The sequence below is a fragment of the Staurois parvus genome, unplaced genomic scaffold (genome assembly GCF_062004578.1).
Source record: "Staurois parvus isolate SC_StPar_1 unplaced genomic scaffold, SC_StPar_1.0 ptg000078l, whole genome shotgun sequence".
NCBI classification, from domain to species: Eukaryota; Metazoa; Chordata; class Amphibia; order Anura; family Ranidae; genus Staurois; species Staurois parvus.
Genome location: NW_028317874.1, coordinates 7,687,646 through 7,698,910, shown reverse-complemented (window position 1 = coordinate 7,698,910; position 11,265 = coordinate 7,687,646).

Here is an 11,265-nt window from a genome sequence, read left to right as displayed (position 1 = left end):
CATATAGTATTTCATCCCCCCATATAGTATTTCATCCCTCATATAGTATTTCATCCCCCCATATAGTATTTCATCCCTCATATAGTATTTCATCCCCCCATATAGTATTTCATCCCTCATATAGTAATTCATCCCTCATATAGTATTTCATCCCCCCATATAGTATTTCATCCCTCATATAGTATTTCATCCCCCCATATAGTATTTCATCCCCCCATATAGTATTTCATCCCTCATATAGTAATTCATCCCTCATATAGTATTTCATCCCCCCATATAGTATTTCATCCCCCCATATAGTATTTCATCCCCCCATATAGTATTTCATCCCCCCATATAGTATTTCATCCCTCATATAGTAATTCATCCCTCATATAGTATTTCATCCCTCATATAGTATTTCATCCCTCATATAGTAATTCATCCCTCATATAGTATTTCATCCCTCATATAGTATTTCATCCCCCCATATAGTATTTCATCCCTCATAAAGTAATTCATCCCTCATATAGTAATTCATCCCCCATATAGTATTTCATCCCTCATATAGTATTTCATCCCCCCATATAGTATTTCATCCCTCATATAGTAATTCATCCCTCATATAGTATTTCATCCCCCCATATAGTATTTCATCCCCCCATATAGTATTTCATCCCTCATATAGTAATTCATCCCTCATATAGTATTTCATCCCTCATATAGTATTTCATCCCCCCATATAGTATTTCATCCCTCATAAAGTAATTCATCCCTCATATAGTATTTCATCCCCCACAGTACTATTCCCCCCCCCTTCTAGTAAGCCAAGTCCCCCGTGTCAATTCACTTACCTTTTGCGTTCCTCTCGCTGTCTTCCCGCGCCGTTCGGGTCTTCAGGGCGGACTGTGAGAGGAGCCTAGCTCCCCTCCCCTCACGTTCGGCACGCTGCCCCGCCTACACACATCCTGACAGCCACATTCGCAGGCCGGATTAAAAGGTCCGCGCGGACTTTTGGGGCTGCCAACCGAGAGGAGGCAGGGGAGCGGCCGACCGAGAGGAGGGAGGGGAGCAGGCGCCCGGCACACAGAAGAGCCGCATTAGACTGGGTAAAGAGCCGCATGTGGCTCGCGAGCCGCGGCTTGCCGACCACTGAGCTAACACAAAGCAGACTTTGCAATTGTCCAGTCCATCAGGGTCCAATTACAATCTTCAAAGATACTGTTGAGGATACACCAATCTGGATAGCTGCGCAAAGCAGCTAGCTCAAGCAATATGTAGATGAAGTCTTGACTGAAGAAAAAACAATCTTGAAAAAGAAGAAGAAATGGCCAGTAAAAACTGAGAAAAGATGTCTATTCTTCTAGCACAATAGCAACAGACTTATGCATCCTGGAGGTGGGGGGATTTAACAAAGCTGGTCACTGTTTTTTGTTTACCAGTTTCCAAATCCTCCTGAAGGTGTCAGTATGGCCAGGGGCATGTTTACCACAAGGCAAACAAGGAATTTGCCTAGGGTGGCATTTTTCAGGGGTGCAGAGGCATCTTTCAGGGGGGCAGCGTCATTTTTCAGGGGGGCAGCGCCACCCCCCAAAGGAAGGCATGGAAGAAGGGACACACACAGCATGTGGACTAGGTGGGATCTGAGAGAGGCTGCAGGCTGCTTGATGGTGTGTTCTTGGTCATTGTCAGGCTCTCTTCGTGGGGGAGGGGGGTGCTGGTCGGTGTCAGGGTCTCTCCATGGGGCGGGGGCAATTTTTGTGTTGCCTAGGGCAGCAAGAAGCCTAAATACACCACTGAGTATGGCCCAACTCTGAATCCAGTGTCCTTCAATAAACAGGAAAGAAAGACTTCTTATATCTTTTGACTCCTGTGATGTAATATTCCAATCAGATTCTATAGTCGACTCAACTGCTAAAGCTATTACAGACCCGAATAATGGTGTTGGGATAGATCCTCTGTAATGTAGTAGATAAATCTAATGTTTGGGAGCCCTAACTGAGAGAATAATGACAACTTTTGTAATGATTTTTTATGAGGTAGTACAGAGAAAAATTACAGTGGCGGAATCTTGTTCCTGGGGATTTTGAGACTTGTAAAGACAGCAGGCAATTCAGTCCATTGGTGTTTTCCCAAAATTAGTATAGATTTGGAGCCGGCTTTTAAGTCTTATTAAAACCTATAAACGACATGTGTTTTTCATGTTTAAGCTGATCATTGCTGATCTGCTTTAGGTTTAGTAAATTATACTTGTTTTTATGGGTGTTTCTTGGTATTCTGTGCAAGGCTTGTCTGTAAGCCAGGGTTTGGCCATTGGCTGCTGTACATGTCTTAGATGTTTTTAGAAGTTCATCCTTCTCTGTGGTTTATGTGGATATAATCTATTCCAGGACTGTTAACGACACCTTTTTTTGTGTTTCTGGGATGAAAAGCTAGTTTCCAAGAAAGCTGTCTGAGTCTGCAGGGCTGTGGTAAATGGATGTCTGTGCAGAGCTGTCTGTGGTCGTTTACAGTGTACTTACACATGGTAAATGCAGAGATTGTGGTTGATAACAGCATAGATGTAATAAAGCTACTCTTACAGTGAAACCTATTAGATGTGCATTTTGAGGAACAGATGCCCTTATTTGTAAGAGAATAAATAAAACATGATATGTCTAGAAAGGGGGGTTTGGTGATTTCCAGGTTCAGCATAGACACAAGTTACCAGCCACGTTTGTTCTTTGTTTTTGATAGAGCAGGGAAGGGATAAAACCAGGATTTTTTTTTTTTGCTGTCCATGTCCTTGCTAGGGGGATTCACTCTCTCTGTTAGTCCAGATGACCACTGACACACCAGAATTTACAGACCACGCACCAATAACAGGCCATGCAAACCTTGAGAAAAACATACACACAGGCATAGAACCTGGTGGGAGTTGAACTCGAAATACCAGTGCTATAAAACCGAGTGCTAACTATTTTATCACCTGTCAGCTGTGTCAGTGTTCTGCTTGGTGCCATCTTTGAGCAACTGCCATCTCTGGCTAGTTTACTTTTGAAACAGAGGCTCTCAGCACACCAGAAAACAGTCCAGTTTTTTTTTTTAATGGTTGAACTGGATGGACTTTTGTCTTTTTTAGAGCCAGACTAACTATGTAACAAGAAAACAATCTAGGGGGATGTCTTTTATGATTTATTGCTAGAACTTGAACAATGGGTGATGGTGCAGAGCTTGGGATACTCCAGACCAGGGGCAGAATGACAACTCATGAGGCCCCCGGGCAATAGGGGATCATGGGGCCCCTGTGTCCTTGCCCACACTCAAAGCACACCCAAAAAAGCCTATAAAAGGTACCAGGGGCATTTCATGGGGCCCCCTACTGACCCCGGGCCCTCGGGCAGCGCCCTGCTCCAGACTGTAAAGTTCAATAGTAGGACAATCTTCTCTGTACTACACTCCTCAAAGATAGATCTTCTTCTAAATTTCAGAATACAGTTCCCCTTGAGAGACTAAGGGGAAGCAAGAGGTAGGGACCCAATAAAAGAAGAATTACTTGGCTAAGATATCCCAACAGTACTCAGTCACCAGTATCCTGCAGAACAGTCAGTACTCACAAGGCCAGGGAGCAGCTGTGCTCATTCAGCTTCCTCAGGATGCCTTCTAGTGAGGCTTTTCAGACTGGACCCATCAGGTGAAGTTTTGGTGTGTTGAACATAACTTTAGGTGCAGGCCCCCAGCTCTACTACAGCTGGGACCTTGAAGAAAAGCAACTTGATTCAGTAGAACCTTCTAAAGGAGAGTGGGTAGCCTCCTTCCCCCAAGACTGGTATGCGGTAAGATACTGCTCAGTTATTAAAATATTGCATGATTTATATTATTAAGTCATGCGCTATTTTAGTAGTGAAATATTCATTTATTTTTCAGCTGTCAGCGGGGTTCCCCGTTGACAGTTGAATGTCAAAAGAATTGTTGGCATTACCTGATGATTGAAAAATGTTTTTAAAAATGGCATAGGGTCCCCCTTCCCATCCATGCCAAGCCCATTAGGTCTGGTATAAATTTTAAGGGGAACTCCCCCACACCAAAATTTTTTAAAAAATAGTGTGGGGGTCCCTCCCAAAATCCATACCAGACCCTTATTCGAGCATTCGAGCATGCAGCTAATTAGCCACTAGGATTGCTTTTACATAAAAGCCGACCGCCAGCTGAAAAAACTATACTAGGATGATGCCTGCAGCTGCAGGGACAACCCTGGTATAACCACTGAAAGTCCAGCAACATACCAGTTGGTCCATGTATGTAATGTTCTTTTTTCTTGTTGCAGCCTGTGAGCTGAACAAAAAAAGAGAATCTAAAAGATTCTTCCATTCACATCAATCGATGTGGATGAAGAAATCACTGCTGAAAAAAATAAAAAAAATATATGCATAGGAGCGATCCACCAAGTGACCACCCCAGGTCCCTATGCTTGGGCATATACATTCTTGCTGTCAAAATAAACAGACTGGTGCTGCAGCTGAATGGTGTTCCTGTAAAGCAAACAACAATGGTTAACAATATAACACAGTGACAATAGAACATTAACTCAATAAAACAACAACTTTTAAAAAAAACTTTTTATTTATTTATTTTACCTTTTTATGATTTTTTTTTACTTATTTTGTAACTCTGAAAAACAGACACAGATTTTAGGGTCTGTCAAAATGCAACAGACAGTTTCCTGACTATCTAATATCTTTCGAGACTTGTGTGAGAATTGTGAAAATGTGCCCTTGACTGTGCTGTGCCATACCCTATACTAATACTCCACTAGAGTGTGGTAGTGACAGAACCAGTCCTTGAGGCAGAGACCTGGTTGGCCAGGACAGGAGGGACAAAAAAATTGGCTGTAGTGTCTTATTCCGTATCTGCTACAGACATCTTCTATGGGGTGACCTTTGGTTTGGGGTACCAGAGAGGACATCTGGAAAATGCCTCTCATGCAGCCGGCTCACTGCATCTGAATTTGGGGATTGGGCCCTCTATGCACCTTCTGGATAGAAAAGGGCCGTGATGATCTTTTCCTGAAATTTTAGGAAGGATCCACTTTGTCCAGTTGCTTTGTAAATTACAAAAGCGTTTTATATAGCCAATTGAAATAAATAAATAAATAGATAGATACCTTTTAGTATCAGTGTCAAACTTTGAAGAAAAATAGTTATGGATTAATCATTTGGTTGTTGAAGTCCACCCCTCCCATGTTAAGGTTATAGTTGCAGACACAGAGGGGTTTCTCAACAACGCCAAATGCCGTGCTAATTTGGACTGTCGCATTAATGTGAATGAAAGACAGGACGAAAGCATCCCAGGCTTTCTCCCCCTTTCTAAGTGGGGTGTTTACAAGCCTTTGGGGGAAGCCCCAGCGTTTAGGTCGCAAGGTGCCACATGCGCTAATTCCAAGATTGTATAAATGTCTAAATAGTGGCACGCTTGTATAGAAGTTGTCCACATATAAGTGGTACCCCTTGCAGAACAAAGATGACACCAACTTCCATACTAACTTGCCACTGCTCCCCATGTAGTCTGGGCAGTCGGGGGCTCTACTTCACTGTCTCTTCCATCATAAACCCTAAAATTACATGTATAGCCTGTGGCCCTCTCACAGAGTTTATACACTTTGACCCCATATCTGGAACGCTTGCTGGGGAGGCACCGTTTAAATGTAAGGCAGCTAGTAAAATGAGGGACCCATCCACGCAGATGTTTTGCTGGGTCATATACACATCTGCAATTTTTTCAATGAGGTGGTTTATGAGGGGATGAATTTTGTAGAGCCAGTCTGTCCAGGGTCACCCTGAGGATGACAGAGTGTGTTGTCACTGAAAAGCATGAAGCGCATTATCGTCTCATATCTATGGCTGGTGATGGCAGCAGAGAACATGGGCATACGATAAATTGGGTCTGTGGACTACAACTATTTGTTGCAGGAGATTAGCAGAGTCATTGGTTGGGACCTGCTGAGCTGATATACATCTCCTGTAGCACGGGGGTGGGGGAAGGGGCGCACACATGTGCTCTCTAAACCCGGAAGAGCAGAGCAATGTATGGGTACATCACTCTGCCTGTAGCTGCTGCTCATCTGCAGTACAAACTGGGAGGGTGGTAAGTTGTTAAGAAACAAAGGGATAGGTTTGAAGGTAAAAAATATATAATAATAGATTTTTAATGTACAATCCCTCCACAGCCAGAAATTACTGTACACCCTCCTCCACAGCCTAAAGCTACTGTACACCCCCCTCCACAACCAGAAGTTACTGTAAACCCCTTCCACAGCTAGAGGTTTCTGTACACCCCTCTCCACAGCCAGAAGTTACTGGACACCCCTCTCCAAAGCTGGAAGTTGCTGTACATCCTTTATAATATGTAAGCCCTTTAAAGCAAACTTCTCTTGTCTGTTCACTTTTTGTCTGTTAAACCTACCATTAAAATGTTTTGATATATTTGTTCAATAAGTGCAAAAGAATAACTGTTGGTCCTGTCAGAAATCTTGTGAGCTGAAATCTTTCTGTGTTCGCTGCTGCTGCTCCACTGTTATCAGTTACATTGTTTCTAGTTCTCTGTGTCCTACAGCAGTGTTTCTCAACCTTTTTTCAGTCAAGGCACCCTTTAAAATTATGTACACTCTCAAGGCATCCCATTCTAAAATGTAAAAGACTAAACTAATAGTTTTACATAGTGCAGCAACATCCACACACATAGGACACCCAACATAAGTCTAGGTTCACGCCTATGCAGGTTGCATATGATGTGTTTCTGCATTGCGTTTTGCGTTGCGTTTTTGCTGTGTTTTGGATTTTGTTTGTTTTTTTCATTTTTCTTGTTGCTAGGCAGATTTTAAATGCAAAACACATCAAAAACATGGCAAATACACACAAGCTTTTCTGCAGCATTCCCATTGAAGTCTATAGAACCAACCAACCACCATTTTGCATTAAAAAAAGTCCCTGACCCTTTCCAAAAAACGTACCAGGTGAAAACGCGTAGATGTGAACCTGTCCCATAGGAAATCATGTTAAATGGACTGTACTGTGTTTCTGCAAACTGCATCAGCAAAAGCTTAGGTGTGAACCTAGGGTTATAGGTGGTTTATTCTTCCAAAGTAAATATATCCTTGCAAACTGGTACTGACTAGTATTCCAATGTTTTTCTCTCTCACTGAGCTAATATGACCCCAGTGCTGATGGAGAGGGGCAGGGGAGGGACAAACAAGGATGCTGTGCAGGCGCCCGATGTCCTCCTTATCAATTGGTGACATCACTGGTTATTACAATGCAGGTGACTGGAAGGTTGTCGAGATACAATATGAGCTTGTTTACAATTTTGGAGCAACTTTTAGGCATTTAGCCAAGACACCCCTGAAGATGCCTGAAGGCACCCAAGGGTGCCTGGGCACCCTGGTTGAAAAAGGCTGCTCTACAGAACACTTCTCTTCTATGTTTTTGGGAGGAGGATAAGGTCTTCTGTGGTCCTAACACACTTCTGTTTTAGATTGAGGAAGTGGCTCTTCCATTGATACAATACAGTAAATGAGCGCCATCACTCTAAGACAGGAAATGTGTTGGTGGCAGGATCACTGTGTGAAACTAAAAGAAAAAGCCTGAAAAAATGAATGTATTTACAACAATTAAGGATAGGTAATATGCAATATAATATCTTTTGTTCTGGGTTTAACTCCTTAGCGCCAAGCCCAGCCACTGAGATGCTGCATATTTGCGTACCCAGTATAAACAAAAATGTGTTCTGGGCACATTTACCGGCACCTCATGGAAAGGTCACTATTTGCGGTCGGGAGCTTTCTGATCATGTGACTGCCATGACAGCCAGTCACATGACCCTAAACCCTGCCCCATCTCCCAACATTAGAAACCCCTTAAAGGGCCGGGATGCGCCGTCACCAAGGGCTTAAATACACTTCAGGCTCTCGGGAGGCCACTCAAAGATACTGGTTGACTCCAGAATTTCTAAGGTGACTTGACAGCCCTGCTGTGTGGATGATCCTGATTCCTCCTGAATACCAGAGTTCATAGGATTTTCCTTGTTCCAATCCTAGTGGCAGCCATGCATCCTTGCCTAGAGACACTAGAGATGTAATCCAGCCACGTATAAACATAACAAAGACATTTTTTTATGTAGTCTTGTGAAGTAAAAAGCCCTTGTGTATTTAATCACTTGTCAGTCACCGAGGAGTATTAGTCTTTAAATCCTGTAGTTTTTCTCCATCTTTAACATGTAATTATCTTACTCTTTGTAATTTTTTTAAATGTTAGGGCAGGGTTTGTCTTTAATGTCATGCCTGTTTACAGCCCTCTAGGATACATTTTGTTTAAAGACAAGTAATGAAGATGCTACTTGTCTATCCCTAATGATTGATAGAGTGGGTCACGGCATTGCCTAATATGAATTTCTGGACTAACATTACAGATCACTCTGAACTCAATAAACCTCTTCCTATACATAGCCAGGGAATAGAGTTAATATTACCCTTCTCAACTGAGATAGGGCTGTGTTGAGCTTCCTTTGAATTTCAGGGAGCATCTAGAATTGTATTCTAAGAAACCTTTTTGAACCCATAATAACAATGTAATGTTAAAGTGGAACTTCACTCTCTCAAGCATTATCTTTTTCTAATCCTTATGCTGCTAGCATTAGTAAATAGATAGAACAGTATATCATATCTACTGGCTTTAAACATTTTTTCTACATTTCTTCAGTTACTTCCTGGTTTCCAGGCCTAGGTGGGTTATGTCATACATCCCAGGAGTCTTCAGGAGGGGAGGAGGAGTTTTCTCGGCTAAGCACACCCTCCTGCATGCATGCCTGAGCTAAGGGCATATAGATTACAGGAAGTAAATGCTACATGAATCATCTGCCTTTACTCAAGTTGGCCACTGTCAGAAATGCTAGGAGGTGTTTTTCAAAGTGATTTCTCAGCAAAATAAAGCATGGAGACATAAATGGATGGGTGAGTTTGCTATGCATAATAGCAATGTGTTAAATAGCGTTTTTGGTTTGTTGTGCTCAGATACAGTGTCGTTCCACTTTAAACAGAGCATAATATTTAAGGAAAGGTCCCTTTAGTTAAAGTGTGTGTATTGCCACAACTTTCCTGAGGAAATTTCCTGTCTTGGAGAGTCAAAAGCAAGTACCACAAAACCTCTTAAAAAGGAATGTTTATGATTTTTATACTGATATATATATATATATATATACTGTAGATATATATGGCTTTTGTTTTGTTGATGGTGCAGAATTTTCTGTTGCTGGGGGGGGGGGGGTCTTATGTTGCTGGGGGTCAGTTGTTGCTGGGAGGAATCTACTGTTGAGGGAGAGGTCTATTGATGCTTGGCACTGGGAGATCTGTTCTTGCTGCTGGTGGTCTATTGTTGCTGGGATGGTTCTATGGTTGATGTGACGTTTTGTTGTGGGGGGGTTCATTGTTGCTGAGTAAATCTATTGTTGTGAGGGTGGATCTATTGTTGTGGGGACCTATTGTTGATGGGGGGGTCTCTTGTTGCTGGCATCAGGGGATCTGCAGAATTTTACTGCTTTTCTTGTTATTAACAAATTCCGTACAAATTACTTAGCACCACAAAATTATATTTATTATTCTCAAATAGAGGATGAAACCAAGGGACAGTGCTCAGAGGTTACGGTGCTCTGAGAAAATATATATATATATATATATATATATATATATATATATATATATATATATATATATATATACACATTCTCTATTGCCAAAAGACATTTTGGATAATTTATTGATCTCAACTTTGTGGAAACAGTTTGGGGATGGCCCCTTCCTGTTCCAACATGACTGCGCACCAGTGCACAAAGTAAGGTCCATAAAGACATGGATGTGCGAGTTTGGAGTGAAGGAACATGACTGGCTTGCACAACTGTCCTGACATCAACCCTATAGAAAACCTTTGGGATGAATTACAGCAGAGACTGCAAGCCAGGCCTTCTCATCCAACATCAGTTCCTGACCTCACAAATACGTTTCTGGAAGAATGGACAAACATTCCCATAGATACATTCCTAAACCTTGTGGACAGCCTTCCCAGAAGAGCTGAAGCTATTATAGCTGCAAAGGGTGGGCCAACTCAATATTGAACCCTATGGATTAAGACTAGGATGCCATTAAAATTCAAGTGTGTGTAAAGGCAGGCGTCCCAATACTTTTGGCAACATAGTGCGTATACAGTTGTGCTCAAAAGTTTGCATACCCTGGCAGAAATTGTGAAATTTTGGCAATGATATTGAAAATATGACTGATCATGCCAAAAAATGCTCTTTTATTGAAGGATGATGATCATATGAAGTCATTTATTATCAAATAGTTGTTTTGCTCCTTTTTAAATCATAATGATAACAGAAATCACCCAAATGGCCATGATTAAAAGTTTACATACCCTGGAATGTTTGGCCTTGGTACAGGCACACAAGGTGACACACACAGGTTAAATGCCAATTAGAGGTTAATGTCCCACATCTGTGGCTTTTTAAATTCATCTTCATCCTTCAATAAAAGAGAATTTTTTGGCATGATCAGTCATATTTTCAAAATCAATGCCAAAATTTCACAATTTCTGCCAGGGTATGCAAACGTTTGAGCACAACTGTATATCGCTAAACAACATCAAATTATCTGCAAAAAAAGAGAAAGTTTGTAAAAACATGAAAATATTATACAAAAGAGGTTTTACAATTTTTCACCTAATCTAATCTGCTAAAAAGGAATAATATTTCCTATATTCAACCCTTTTCTGGTGGGTTGCTGCCTCTGTAAGAGAAATGTGGCAGCGTCCCATTCAAGCAGATATAATTAAACAACTTTGAGCACTTTTAAGTGACAGGAAAGGTGATGATTCTGGATTCAAGCATGGCCTAGAAGAGAACAATCTTCCAATATCTTAATATTAATGATGTCTCTGTGTTGCTACAAGAAAGATTCAGACTCAAACGTTCATCGTTCGCAGAAAATTATTTTTATCTCAAATTACATGTGAAAAAAAACAAAAAAGAGATAGTTTGTTATTTCCCAATTTGGCTTGGATCAGTAGATACGAAAAAATACATTTTGAATGATCTGTCCACCAGAATTAGCCACTATGAGGCAATGAAGACTGAAGCCCAAAGCTGTGAGTAGACCCAGATCATTTCCACTGTCAGTATTTTATATGAATATACCTGTATTTATATAAAATGAGAATGGATGAGAGACAATCAATTTGGGGGTGTTTGCATAATAGTAGGGTA